This window comes from Triticum urartu, chromosome 5 (genome assembly GCF_003073215.2).
Source record: "Triticum urartu cultivar G1812 chromosome 5, Tu2.1, whole genome shotgun sequence".
Taxonomy (NCBI): Eukaryota; Viridiplantae; Streptophyta; class Magnoliopsida; order Poales; family Poaceae; genus Triticum; species Triticum urartu.
The window spans coordinates 640205518-640221535 of NC_053026.1; positions in this window are offsets into that span (position 1 = coordinate 640205518).

Here is a 16018-nt window from a genome sequence, read left to right on the forward strand (position 1 = left end):
CCGTGCGCCCAAATCTCGAACCATTTTCACCATTGGATTCCTCGCGCCAAGATCTTCAAAACTAGATCCCATGTTGATAGGTTTTAACAAACTATTTTTTACGAAAAAACGGACGAAAAAACCGGGTGAAAAAACCGAACCGGGAGCACGGTTTTTTCCTTTCCGAAAGAGGCACGTCCGTGCCTCTCGTGAAATCACACCCGTGCCTCTCGTGGAAGCAAAACCGTGACTCTCATGAAAGGAAAAAAAAACAGAAAAAGCGTTTTTTTTCGTTTCTGAGAGGCACGGCCGTGACTCTCGCGAAAGCACAACCGTGCCTCTCGCGGAAGCAAAACCGTGACTCTCGCGAAAGTAGAAAAAAAAACGCATATTTTTTTCCCTTTCTGAGAGGTATGACTGTGACTCTCGCGAAAGCACAACCGTGCCTCTCGCGGAAGCAAAACCGTGACTCTCGCGAAAGTAGAAAAAAAACGCATATTTTTTTCCCTTTCTGAGAGGCATGACTGTGACTCTCGTGAAAGCACAACCGTGTCTCTCGCGAAAGCAAAATCGTGATTCTCGCGAAAGAAAAAAAAACAGAAAACGTGTTTTGTTTTTCCTTTCCAAGAGGCACAGTCGTGACTCTCGCGAAAGCACAACCGTGCCTCTCGCGGAAGCAAAACCGTGACTCTCGCGAATGAAAAAAAACAGAAATTGCGTATTTTTTCTCCTTTTTGAGAAGGCACGGCCGTGACTCTTGCGAAAGCACAACCGTGCCTTTCGCGGAAGCAAAACCGTGACTCTCGCGAAAGAAAAAAAACAGAAAACGCGTTTTGTTTTGCCCTTTCCAAGAGGCACGGCCGTGACTCTCGCGAAGGCACAACCGTGCCTCTCGTGGAAGCAAAACCGTGACTCTCACGAAAAAACAGAAAACGTGTTTTTCTTCGTTTCCGAAAGGCACGGCCGTGACTCTCGCTAAAGCACAACCGTGCCTCTCGCGGAAAAAAAACCGTGACTTTCGCGAAAGAAAAAAAAGAAAACGCGTAAATTATTATTTTTTTGATCAAAAATCTAAGGAAGACCAGGGAAAACCAAAACGCCGAAAAACCCCGGAAAAAACCGTTTAAAAAGCCGAAAACACGTGCGGAAAAATAAAAAAACAAAATCCGAATGAAGTGTCCAAAGCACGACACGTGGCGAATGGCTGAGAGCGCACCAAGTGGCGCTGATCGTTGCGAGGCTCGTTAACTAGTTGCTCCCTATGTCTTGCTTGACGCGAATTAAAAAACAAAGGCTGGCTTCAAGCATACATACAGTACATGGACTCAGCCCCAAAAACTTCCACCGTTCGGTCGCTCGTGGCTCGCCCTCCAGTGGTTAGGAAAATCGTGACTAGGTGGCTTTTTTTGTTTGTTTGTTTTTCATTTTTTTCATTTTTTAAAAATAATTGAATAAATTTATTTAAAACGAAATTTTACTTGATTTTTTGAAACCACATATTTGAAAACCGTGTATAACAATTTAACAATGTTGACAGCTTTCAAAAATGAATATTCCCTCGTTTAAAAGAAAATTATATACAATGTATTGCATATTATAAAAAATATGGTTCGTACCATTTAAAAGTTGTAGGTGACATTTTAAAGAAATATTTCAACGTTCCAGAAATACGTTTGTGGCATTAAAAAAATGTTTATACAATGTAAAAACTAAAAAAATGCTTGTATAGGTTAAAAAATATTTTGACATGAAAACAATGTTTTTGAAATTTTAAAGAAATATTTCCTTTTTTCCAAAAAGTGAATGTGAATTTTTTTTAAATATATTTTTATAATGTAAAAAATAATGTAGTTAAAAATGCTTATTGTCATTGAAAAAATGTACAACTTATATTTGGATATTTTGAACATGTATTGGAAAAAGTGTTCAAAATATGATTCTAAGAAAAATGTACATCGTCTATTTGAAAATTGTTTCTAATATTAATAAAAATGTAATAATGTATTAGAAAACTATTTAATTTTCCTAAAACATTATTTCATGTGTATATGAAAAATGTACAATGTGTACGAAAAAATGTACACATGTACAAAAAATGTTTAATATTTTACAAGAAATATAGATTATGTATAAAAAAGGTTGACAACAAAACTTATATTTGAGAAAAAAAATCATCTACTTGAAAAATGTTATATGTGTATAAGAAAAAGTAATGGTTCTTATGTATATGGAAAATGTACAACCTGTCTGAAAAAACTAGACATAAAAAAAATCACACGATACGCATCGTATGACATCAAAAAAAAACTATGGTTCGCTAGCTGGCTTCAAGGAAAGAAAAACGGATCACACGAACAAGAGTTAATTCATAGTCAGTGTGTACAACTATGGCCTTGTTTGTTTCGGATTCTGAGACCAGATTCAGCTTTGCTGGAGAAGCCGAATCTAGAATCTAAGACAAACAGCTATCTGGAATCAGCTTTGCTAGTGAAGCTGAATCTGGATTTTGGCTATTTTTAGTGCAATTTTCCGAAGCACCTCAAAGTGTACTTCAGAGGTGAAGCTGATTTCCACATGTGATTAAAATCAAAGCGAAGCTGAAACAAACAAGGCCTATGTCACTATGGAGCCCTCTGCCTCATACCCTGCCCCACGAGCAAAAAATTGTCACAGAGAGAAAAAATACATTTTGTAATGCGATCATTTTTCTTTTGGCCGGACTTTCATAACGCTCGATATTGTTGCATAGAACAAAAACAAGAACATTAAGGGGCGAAGTTTGAGTTCTTCAGCTCGATGCTTCTCCGGTGTGCTGGTTCTTCTGGACTGAGGCTGACGACTTCCTGTCCGCAGAGATCTCGTCCGCACTAAACAAGATTTCGCTGGCTCCGTGTGGAAGTGGCGGCGACGGCACGCCATCAGCCCGCATTGGTTCTTGTATTGGCTCGGTTCCCAGGGGGCCAAGTGTATTTTATGATCTTTGTGGGGTGTTGTGTACTACTGGATATCCTTCTTAATAGATCTGGGGTGTTTTTTGCAACAACAAAAAAGGAAGTTTGAGTTTTTCTATAGGAGTTATAAAAGAAGCTTGAGATGAAATTACTCTCTTAACTCGGGCCGAAGATCCATGATATGTAGCAGCTGGTAGCCCATCCAAGAGACCCTACAAGATCAAACCAAAGGACAATACTATTATGTCACGCTCGATGTGAATTGGAAGAATCGCTCACTTCAAGCGTGTAGTACATGGAGTCAGCCCAAAAAACTTCCGCAATTTAGGTCGCTCGTGGCTCGGCCTCCAGTGCTTAGGTAAATCGCGACTAGGTGGCATTTTTCATTTATTTGTTTTTATTTTCTTCAGATTTTTAAAAATATTTTGAACACATTTATTTAAAATTGAAAATTGTTTAGCACAATATAAGAATGTTGATAGCTTTCAAACAAAATTTCCGCGCATTTAAAAAAAGAGTATACAACATTTGTTTCATAATATCAAAACCTATTTAAAAAGTAATACGTGAGTACGTGACATTTAAAGAAATATTCCCGCGTGTCAAAAATGCTTTTCTGGCATTAAAAAAACGTTTATATAATGAAAAAAATGCTTGTGTAAGTTAAAAAACATTTATTTCCATTTAAAAAATGTATTGGACATTTAAAGAAACATTCACATTTTTCCAAAAAAAAATGGTAGTAAAATTTCAAGAAAAGTCTTGTTATAATGTAAAAAAAAATCACATGGTTTAATTGTTTTCAGAGTGTATTTGAATTGTTTCGAACTTGTATTGGAAAAGTGTTCAAAACATATATCTAACAAAAATGTACATCGTCTATTTGAAAATGTCTTACCATTCATAAAATGTTAATCTTGTATTTGCCAGATATTTATTTTTTATAACGAAATGTTTTAGGTGTATAAGAATAATGTACAATGTGTACGGAAAAATGTTAAACGTGTACAAAAAATATTTCACAGCTATACAAAAATATAGATATGTATGTAAAAGGTGGACATCAAAACATATATTTGAAAATGAAAATTTTAATCATGTACTTGAAAAATGTTAACAGTGTATAAGAAAACAATGCTACTTATGTATACCAAAAATGTTCAATATGTATGAAAAAAAGTAGACATAAAAAAATCTGGAAAAATGTTATTCATATATTTGAAAAGGCTTAAAAGTGTATACAAAAATGTTTCTGATGTTCACCGAAAATGTACAATCTGTATGAAAAAGGTAGTCATCAAAAGATATATCTAAAAAAATGTTAATCTTGTAATTGAAATATAGTTAACAAGTATATAAAAAAAATTCCTACTGTATACTAAAAATATATAATATGTATGACCACAAAGTGGACCTCAAAACATATATTTGAAATAAATGTTAATCATATATTTTTAAACTAATAAACATGTATAAAAAACTATTCCTGGTATATATGGAAAATGTGCAACATACATTAAATACATGTAGACGTCAAAAACATGTATTTAGAAGAGAAAACTAATTCTGTATTTAAGAAATGTTAAATGTTCATATAAAAATATTCCTGATGTATACAGAAAATGTTTATTTTGTGTGGAAAAGTGTTTATATCCATTAAAAAATGACTATGCATTCAAGAAAGTGTTGTCCATGCATTCAAAAAAGTGTTTAAAACAGGGACATTTAAGAAAAGAAGTGCACATCATGTATTTTAAAAATGTTCATGTATCAACAAAATGTTTCACTTGTGCTCTAAAAATGTACGTTGTGTACTAAAAATGTAGACATGTGATGAAAACCAGTAAAGACAAAGAGAAATACAGAAATCAATGAAGGAAGAACCAAGAAAATCTGAAGTAAACCAATGAAAAGGTTGGAAATAGTGGAAAACTGAGAAAGAAACAAGGAAAACCGAAAAAGAAATAGAAACCCGAAGAATACATAGAAAAACTAAGAAAGTAACAAAGGAACTGAAGAATCTTAGAAAAAAAGAAGAAAAAAACCCAGTGAAAACCAAGAAAGGAACCAAGCAAAAAAGAAAGGAACGAAGAAACTGGAGAAAAAAAGAAAGGGACAACAAAAACTAAAAAGAAAAAGCAAAGAAAACCCAAGGAAAAAAGAAAACCAAAGCAAAACAGTCTAAACAATGGAAACCAAAGAAAGTTGAAGAAATCCAAAAAACAAAGCAAACCATTACAAAAAATAAAAACGGTGAAAACGACGCTATAGTAACGTGCCAGCTTAGTAATGTAGCGAGAGGGGGAACGCCTCAGGTGAGGGGAGCATGTACATCTCGCTATAAGTGAGATATAGTTCCCACATCAAACTGAGAGGTCAGGACTAACTTCCTCCTCTAGTGCAGATGAAGAAACACGGGGCTTTGATTGGTCAAAATTGTGGTCGCTTCCTCTTCCAAATAAGATTCTTCACTTCTTATGGCGCGTATCTACAGATAGCCTACCTCTGCGAATGAAGCTTCAGTACAGAGGTATGCATGTAGATACTCGATGCCCTGTTTGCTTCCAATTTGATGAGGATGGCGGACACTATTTCATTAAGTGCAAAAAGGTTAAGGAGGTGTGGAGGAAAGCTCAGTTGGAGCATGTTAGAGTGCAAATTTTGTCTTGTGCGGATCCTCTGGGCTGTATGGAAATAATCATGAACCTTAACAAAGAAGAAAAACTTAAATCTTGCCTGCTCCTCTGGCACTGGTGGCATGAAAGGAATAGAGCAAATGCAGGAGATAATATTAGATCCTCTGATGAAATATGTCACTCCATTAACTATCTTTTTGTGCCTTTCCTTAAGGTTGGGGAAATAGGAGGAAAGCCAAAGCAACAACAAAAGGAAAGATGGTCGAGGTTGTTGGAAATATGCCCTAGAGACAATAATAAAATGGTTATTATTATATTTCCTTGTTCATGATAATTGTCTATTGTTCATGCTATAATTGTGTTATCCGGAAATCGTAATACATGTGTAAATACATAGACCACAACATGTCCCTAGTGAGCCTCTAGTTGACTAGCTCGTTGATCAATAGATGGTTACGGTTTCCTGACCATGGACATTGAATGTCATTGATAACGGGATCACATCATTAGGAGAATGATGTGATGGACAAGACCCAATCCTAAGCATAGCACAAGATCGTGTAGTTCGTCTGCTAAAGCTTTTCTAATGTCAAGTATCTTTTCCTTAGACCATGAGATTGTGCAACTCCCGTATACTGTAGGAATGCTTTGGGTGTGCCAAACGTCACAACGTAACTGGGTGGCTAAAAAGATGCACTACGGGTATCTCCGAAAGTGTCTGTTGGGTTAGCACGAATCGATACTCGGATTTGTCACTCCATATGACGGAGAGGTATCTCTAGGCCCACTCGGTAATGCATCATCATAATGAGCTCAGAGTGACTAAGGAGTTAGTCATGGAATCATGCATTACGGAACGAGTAAAGTGACTTGCTGGTAACAAGATTGAACGAGGTATTGGGATACCAACGATCAAATCTCGGGCAAGTAACATACCGATGGACAAAGGGAACTGTATACGGAATTGATTGAATCCTCGACATCGTGGTTCATCCGATGAGATCATCGTGGAACATGTGGGAACCAACATGGGTATCCATATCCCGTTGTTGGTTATTGGCCGGAGAGATGTCTCGGTCATGTCTACTGTTGGAAATATGCCCTAGAGGCAATAATAAAATGGTTATTATTATATTTCTTTGTTCATGATAATTGTCTATTGTTCATGCTATAATTATGTTATCCGGAAATCGTAATACATGTGTGAATACATAGACCACAACACGTCCCTAGTGAGCCTCTAGTTGACTAGCTTGTTGATCAACAGATAGTCATGGTTTCCTGACTATGGACATTGGATGTCATTGATAACGGGATCACATCATTAGGAGAATGATGTGATGAACAAGACCCAATCCTAAGCATAGCTCAAAAGATCGTGTAGTTCGTTTGCTAGAGCTTTTCCGAATGTCAGGTATCATTTCCTTAGACCATGAGATTGTGCAACTCCCGGATACTGTAGGAGTGCTTTGGGTGTGCCAAACGTCACAACGTAACTGGGTGACTATAAAGGTGCACTATGGGTATCTCCAAAAGTGTCTGTTGGGTTGGCACGAATCGAGACTGGGATTTGTCACTCCGTATGACAGAGAGGTATCTCTGGGCCCACTCGGTAATGCATCATCATAATGAGCTTAATGTGACCAAGTGGTTGATCACGGGATCATGCATTACGGTATGAGTAAAGTGACTTGGCGGTAACGAGATTGAACGAGGTATTGGGATACCGATGATCGAGTCTCGGGCAAGTAACGTACCGATTGACAAAGGGAATTGTATACGGGATTGATTGAATCCTTGACATCGTGGTTCATCCGATGAGATCATCGAGGAGCATGTGGGAGCCAACATGGGTATCCAGATCCCGTTGTTGGTTATTGACCGGAGATTCGTCTCGGTCATGTCTGCGTGTCTCCCGAACCCGTAGGGTCTACACACTTAAGGTTTGGTGAAGCTAGGGTTGTTGAGATATTAGTATACGGTAACCCAAAAGTTGTTCGGAGTCCCGGATGAGATCCCGGACGTCACGAGGAGTTCCGAAATGGTCTGGAGGTGAAGATTTATATATAATAAGTCAAGTTTCGGCCATCGGGAAAGTTTCAGGGGTAATCGGTATTGTACCGGGACCACCGGAAGGGTCCCGGGGGTCCATCGGGTGGGGCCACCTATCCCGAAGGGCCCCATGGGCTGAAGTGGGAGGGGAACCAGCCCCTAGTGGGCTGGTGCGCCCCCCTTGGGCCTTCCCCTGCGCCTAGGGTTGGAAACCCTAGGGGTGGGGGGCGCCACACTTGGCTCGGGGGGCACTCCACCCCCTTGGCCGCCGCCCCCCTTGGAGATCCCATCTCCTAGGGCTGGCGCCCCCTAGGGGTCCTATATATAGTGGGGGGGGGGGAGGGCAGCCGCACTCTAGCCCCTGGCGCCTCCCTCTCCCTCCCGTGACACCTCTCCCTCTCGCTAAGCTTGGCGAAGCCCTGCCGAGATCGCCGTTACTTCCACCACCACACCGTCGCGCTGCTGGATCTCCATCAACCTCTCCTTCCCCCTTGCTGGATCAATTTGGAGGAGACGTCTTCCCAACCGTACGTGTGTTGAACGTGGAGGTGCCGTCCGTTCGGCGCTAGGTCATCGGTGATTTGGATCACGACGAGTACGACTCCATCAACCCCGTTCTCTTGAACGCTTCCGCTCGCGATCTACAAGGGTATGTAGATGCACTCCTCTCTCCCTCATTGCTAGATGACTCCATAGATTGATCTTGGTGATGCGTAGAAAATTTTAAAAATTCTGTTACGTTCCCCAACAGTGGCATCATGAGCTAGGTCTATGCGTAGTTTCTATGCACGAGTAGAACACAAATCAGTTGTGGGCGTCAATATTGTCAATTTACTTGCCGTTACTAGTCTTATCTTGATTCGACGGCATCGTGGGATGAAGCGGCCCAGACCGACCTTACACGTACGCTTATGTGAGACTGGTTCCACCGACTAACATGCACCAGTTGCATAAGGTGTCTAGCGGGTGTCTGTCTCTCCCACTTTAGTCGGATCGGATTTGATGAAAAGGGTCCTTATGAAGGGTAAATAGAAATTGGCATATCACGTTGTGGTTTTGGCGTAGGTAAGAAACGTTCTTGCTAGAAACCTATAGCAGCCACGTAAACACTTGCAACAACAATTAGAGGACGTCTAACTTGTTTTTGCAGCATGTGCCGTGTGATGTGATATGGCCAAAAGGATGTGATGAATGATATATGTGATGTATGAGATTGATCATGTTCTTGTAATAGGAATCACGACTTGCATGTCGATGAGTATGACAACCGGCAGGAGCCATAGGAGTTGTCTTAATTTATTTATGACCTACGTGTCAACATAAACGTCATGTAATTACTTTACTTTATTGCTAAAGCGTTAGCCATAGTAGTAGAAGTAATAGATGATGATACAACTTCAAGAAGGCACGATGATGGAGATCATGGTGTCATGCCGGTGACAACGATGATCATGGAGCCCCGAAGATGGAGATCAAAAGGAGCAAATGATATTGGCCATATCATGTCACTATTTGATTGCATGTGATGTTTATCATGTTTTACATCTTATTTGCTTAGAACGACGGTAGCTTAAATAAGATGATCCCTCGTAATAATTTCAAGAAAGTGTTCCCCCTAACTGTGCACCATTGCGAAGGTTCGTTGTTTTGAAGCACCACGTGATGATCGGGTGTGATAGATTCTAACATTCGAATACAACGGGTGTAAGCCAGATTTACACACGCAATACACTTAGGTTGACTTGACGAGCCTAGCATGTACAGACATGGCCTCGGAACACGGAAGACCGAAAGGTCGAGCATGAGTCGTATGGAAGATACGATCAACATGAAGATGTTCACCGATGTTGACTAGTCCGTCTCACGTGATGATCGGACACGGCCTAGTTGACTCAGATCATGTTTCACTTAGATGACTAGAGGGATGTCTATCTGAGTGGGAGTTCATTGAATAATTTGATTAGATGAACTTAATTATCATGAACTTAGTCTAAAATCTTTACAATATGTCTTGTAGATCAAATGGCCCACGTTGTCCTCAACTTCAACGCGTTCCTAGAGAAAACCAAGCTGAAAGATGATGGCAACAACTATACGGACTGGGTCCGGAACCTGAGGATCATCCTCATAGCTGCCAAGAAAGATTATGTCCTAGAAGCACCGCTAGGTGACGCACCCATCCCAGAGAACCAAGATGTTATGAACGCTTGGTAGTCACGTGCTGATGATTACTCCCTCGTTCAGTGCGGCATGCTTTACAGCTTAGAACCGGGGCTCCAAAAGCGTTTTGAGCAACACGGAGCATATGAGATGTTCGAAGAGCTGAAAATGGTTTTCCAAGCTCATGCCCGGGTCGAGAGATATGAAGTCTCCGACAAGTTCTTCAGTTGTAAGATGGAGGAAAATAGTTCTGTAAGTGAGCACATACTCAAAATGTCTGGGTTGCATAACCGCTTGACTCAGCTGGGAGTTAATCTCCCGGATGACGCGGTCATTGAGAATCGCTTCCACCGAGCTACAAGAGCTTTGTGATGAACTTCAATATGCAGGGGGATGGAAAAGACCATTCCTGAGTATATTCAATGCTGAAATCAGCGGAGGTGGAGATCAAAAAGGAACATCAAGTGTTGATGGTTAATAAAACCACTAAGTTTAAGAAAGGCAAGGGTAAGAAGAACTTCAAGAAGGACGGCAAGGGGGTTGCCGCGCCCGGTAAGCAAGCTGCCGGGAAGAAGTCAAAGAATGGACCCAAGCCTGAGACTGAGTGTTTTTATTGCAAGGGAAGTGGTCACTGGAAGCGGAACTGCCCCAAATACTTAGCGGACAAGAAGGCCGGCAACACTAAAGGTATATGTGATATACATGTAATTGATGTGTACCTTACCAGTACTCGTAGTAGCTCCTGGGTATTTGATACCGGTGCGGTTGCTCACATTTGTAACTCAAAGCAGGAGCTACGGAATAAGCGGAGACTGGCAAAGGATGAGGTGACGATGTGCGTCGGGAATGGTTCCAAGGTCGATGTGATCACCGTCGGCACGCTACCTCTACATTTACCTAAAGGATTAGTTTTAAACCTCAATAAGTGTTATTTAGTACCAGCTTTGAGCATGAACATTGTATCAGGATCTCGTTTAATTTGAGATGGCTACTCATTTAAATCCGAGAATAATGGTTGTTCTATTTATATGAGAGATATGTTTTATGGTCATGCCCCGCTGGTGAATGGTTTATTCTTAATGAATCTCGAGCGTAATGTTACACATATTCATAGTGTGAATACCAAAAGATGTAAGGTTGATAATGATAGTCCCACATACTTGTGGCACTGCCGCCTTGGTCACATATGTGTCAAACGCATGAAGAAGCTCCATGCAGATGGAATTTTGGAGTCTCTTGATTACGAATCATTTGACACGTGCGAACCATGCCTCATGGGTAAAATGACCAAGACTCCGTTCTCAGGAACAATGGAGCGAGCAATCAACTTATTAGAAATCATACATACTGATGTGTGCGGTCCAATGAGTGTTGAGGCTCGCGGAGGCTATCGTTATGTTCTCACCCTCACTGATGACTTGAGTAGATATGGGTATGTCTACTTAATGAAACACAAGTCTGAGACCTTTGAAAAGTTCAAGGAATTTCAGAGTGAGGTTGAGAATCAACGTGACAGGAAAATCAAGTTCTTGCGATCAGATCGTGGGGGAGAATACTTGAGTCACGAATCTGGTACGCACTTAAGGAAATGTGGAATAGTTTCACAACTCACGCCGCCTGGAACACCTCAGCGTAATGGTGTGTCCGAACGTCGTAATCGCACTCTATTAGATATGGTGCGATCTATGATGTCTCTTACCGATCTACCGCTGTCATTTTGGGGCTATGCTTTAGAGACTGCAACATTCACTTTAAATAGGGCTCCGTCAAAATCCGTTGAGACGACACCGTATGAATTATGGTTTGGGAAGAAACCTAAGCTGTCGTTTCTAAAAGTTTGGGGATGCGATGCTTATGTCAAGAAACTTCAACCTGAAAAGCTCGAACCCAAATCGGAAAAATGCGTCTTCATAGGATACCCTAAAGAAACTATTGGGTATACCTTCTACCTCAGATCCGAAGGCAAGATCTTTGTTGCCAAGAATGGATCCTTTCTAGAGAAAGAGTTTCTCTCGAAAGAAGTAAGTGGGAGGAAAGTAGAACTAGATGAAGTGTTGCCTCTTGAACCGGAGAGTGGCGCAGCTCAAGAAAATGTTCTTGAGGTGCCTGCACCGACTAGAGAGGAAGTTAATGATGATGATCATGAAACTTCAGATCAAGTTGCTACTGAACTTCGTAGGTCCACAAGGACACGTTTCGCACCAGAGTGATACGGCAACCCTGTCCTGGAAATCATGTTGTTAGACAATGGTGAACCTTCGAACTATGAAGAAGCGATGGCGGGCCCAGATTCCGAAAAATGGCTGGAAGCCATGAAATCCGAGATAGGATCCATGTATGAAAACGAAGTATGGACTTTGACTGACTTGCCCGATGATCGGCGAGCCATAGAAAATAAATGGATCTTTAAGAAGAAGACAGATGCGGATGGTAATGTAACCATCTATAAAGCTCGGCTTGTCGCTAAGGGGTATCGACAAGTTCAAGGGGTTGACTACGATGAGACTTTCTCACCCGTAGCGAAGCTGAAGTCCGTCCGAATCATGTTAGCAATTGCCGCATTCTATGATTATGAGATATGGCAAATGGACGTCAAAATGGCATTCCTTAATGGTTTCCTTAAGGAATAATTGTATATGATGCAGCCGGAAGGTTTTGTCGATCCTAAGAATGCTGACAAGGTGTGCAAGCTCCAACGCTCGATCTATGGGATGGTGCAAGCATCTCGGAGTTGGAACATTCATTTTGATGAAATGATCAAAGCGTTTGGGTTTACGCAGACTTATGGAGAAGCCTGCAATTACAAGAAAGTGAGTGGGAGCTCTGTAGCATTTCTCATATTGTATGTGGATGACATACTGTTGATGGGAAATGATGTAGAATTCTTAGAAAGCATAAAGACCTACTTGAACAAGTGTTTTTCAATGAAGGATCTTGGAGAAGCTGCTTACATATTAGGCATCAAGATCTATAGAGATAGATCGAGACGCCTCATTGGTCTTTCACAGAGTACGTACCTTGACAAGATATTGAAGAATTTCAATATGGATCAGTCAAAGAAGGGGTTCTTGCCTATATTGCAAGGTACGAGAATTGAGCACGGCTCAATGCCTGACCACGGCAGAAGATAGAGAAAAGATGAGTGTCGTCCCCTATGCCTCGGCCATAGCGTCTATCATGTATGCTATGCTGTGTACCAGACCTAATGTAAACCTTGCCATAAGTTTGATAGGAAGGTACCAAAGTAATCCCGACATGGAACACTGGACATCGGTCAAGAATATCCTGAAGTACCTGAAGAGGACTAAGGATATGTTTCTCGTTTATGGAGGTGATGAAGAGCTCATCGTAAAGGGTTACGTCGATGCTAGCTTCGACACAGATCTAGATGACTCCAAGTCACAAACCGGATACGTGTATATTTTGAATGGTGGGGCAGTAAGTTGGTGCAGTTGCAAGCAAAGCGTTGTGGCGGGATCTACATGTGAAGCAGAGTACATGGCAGCCTCGGAGGCAGCACAAGAAGCAATCTAGGTGAAGGAGTTCATTACCGACCTAGGAGTCATTCCCAATGCGTTGGGCCCGATGACTCTCTTCTGTGACAACACTGGAGCTATTGCCCTTGCCAAGGAGCCCAGGTTTCACAGGAATACCAGACATATCAAGCGTCGCTTCAACTCCATTCGTGAAAGTGTTCAAAATGGAGACATAGATATTTGTAAAGTACATACGCACCTGAATGTGGTGGATCCGTTGACTAAACCTCTCCCTAGAGCAAAACATGATCAACACCAGGACTCTATGGGTGTTCGATTCATCACAATGTAACTAGACTATTGACTCTAGTGCAAGTGGGAGACCGTTGGAAATATTCCCTAGAGGCAATAATAAAATGGTTATTATTATATTTCTTTGTTCATGATAATTGTCTATTGTTCATGCTATAATTGTATTATCCGGAAATCGTAATACATGTGTGAATACATAGACCACAACACGTCCCTAGTGAGCCTCTAGTTGACTAGCTCGTTGATCAAAAGATAGTCATGGTTTCCTGACTATGGACATTGGATGTCATTGATAACGGGATCACATCATTAGGAGAATGATGTGATGGACAAGACCCAATCCTAAGCATAGCTTAAAAGATTGTGTAGTTCGTTTGCTAGAGCTTTTCCGAATGTCAAGTATCATTTCCTTAGACCATGAGATTGTGCAACTCGCGGATACCGTAGGAGTGCTTTGGGTGTGCTAAACGTCACAACGTAACCGTGTGACTATAAAGGTGCACTACGAGCATCTCCGAAAGTGTCTGTTGGGTTGCCACGAATCGAGACTGGGATTTGTCACTCCGTATGATGGAGAGGTATCTCTGGGCCCACTCGATAATGCATCATCATAATGAGCTCAATGTGACCAAGTGGTTGATCACGGGATCATGCATTACGGTACGAGTAAAGTGACTTGCCGGTAACGAGATCGAACGAGGTATTGGGATACCGACGATCGAGTCTCAGGCAAGTAGCGTACCGATTGACAAAGGGAATTGTATACGGGATTGATTGAATCCTCGACATCGTGGTTCATCCGATGAGATCATCAAGGAGCATGTGGGAGCCAACATGGGTATCCAGATCCCGCTGTTGGTTATTGACCGGAGAGTCGTCTCGGTCATGTCTGCGTGTCTCCCGAACCCGTAGGGTCTACACACTTAAGGTTCGATGACGCTAGGGTTGTTGAGATATTAGTATACGGTAACCCGAAAGTTGTTCGGAGTCCTGGATGAGATCCCGGACATCACGAGGAGTTCCGGAATGGTCCGGAGGTGAAGATTTATATATAAGAAGTCAAGTTTCGGCCATCGGGAAAGTTTCGGGGGTAATCGGTATTGTACCGGGACCACCGGAAGGGTCCCGGGGGTCCACCGGGTGGGGCCACCTATCCCGGAGGGCCCCATGGGCTGAAGTGGGAGGGGAACCAGCCCCCAGTGGGCTGGTGCGCCCCCCTTGGGCCTCCCCCTGCGCCTAAGGTTGGAAACCCTAGGGGTGGGGGCGCCACACTTGGCTTGGGGGGCACTCCACCCCCTTGGCCGCCCCCCCCTTGGAGATCCCATCTCCTAGGGCCGGCGCCCCCTAGGGGTCCTATATATAGTGGGGGGAGGGAGGGCAGCCGCACCCTAGCCCCTGGCGCCTCCCTCTCCCTCCCGTGACACCTTTCCCTCTCGCTAAGCTTGGCGACGCCGTGCCGAGATCGCCGTTGCTTCCACCATCACGCCGTCGTGCTGCTGGATCTCCATCAACCACTCCTTCCCCCTTGCTGGATCAAGTTGGAGGATACGTCTTCCCAACTGTACGTGTGTTGAACGCGGAGGTGCCGTCCGTTCGGCGCTAGGTCATCGGTGATTTGGATCACGACGAGTACGACTCCATCAACCCCGTTCTCTTGAACGCTTCCGCTCGCGATCTACAAGGGTATGTAGATGAACTCCTCTCTCCCTCATTGCTAGATGACTACCTAGATTGATCTTGGTGATGCATAGAAAATTTTAAAAATTCTGCTACGTTCCCCAACATCTACATGGTTCCCGAACCCGTAGGGTCTACACACTTAAGGTTCGATGACGCTAGGGTTATAGGGAAAGTATGTACGTGGTTACCAAATGTTGTTTGGAGTCCTGGATGAGACCCCGGACATCACGAGGAGTTCCGGAATGATCCGGAGATAAAGATTTATATATGGGAAGTCCTTATTCGGTCGCCGGAAGTGTTCGGGGGTTTATCGGTATTGTACCGGAACCACCGAAAGGGTTCCGGGGGTCCACCGGGAGGGTCCACCTGCCCCAGAGGGCCCTATGGGATGAATATGGAGGGGAACCAGCCCCTAGTTGTGCTGGGCATCAAACCCCCCTAGGGCCCATGCGCCTAGGGTTGGGGGGAACCCTAAAGGGGGCGCCCCCCTTGGCTTGGGGGGCAAGCCTCCCCCCTTGGCCGCCGCCCCCCTCTAGATCCATCTGGAGGGGGCCGCCCCCCTCTCCCTTGCACCTATAAATAGAGGGGAGGTGGGAGGGCTGCCGCACCCTTTCCCCTGGCGCAGCCCTCTCCCTCCCCAACACCTGCTCCTCCTTCGTAGTGCTTGGCGAAGCCCTGCCGGAGAACTGCAACCTCCACCACCACGCCGTCGTGCTGCCGGGGCTCTTCCTCAACTTCTTCTCTCCCCTTGCTGGATCAAGAAGGAGGAGAC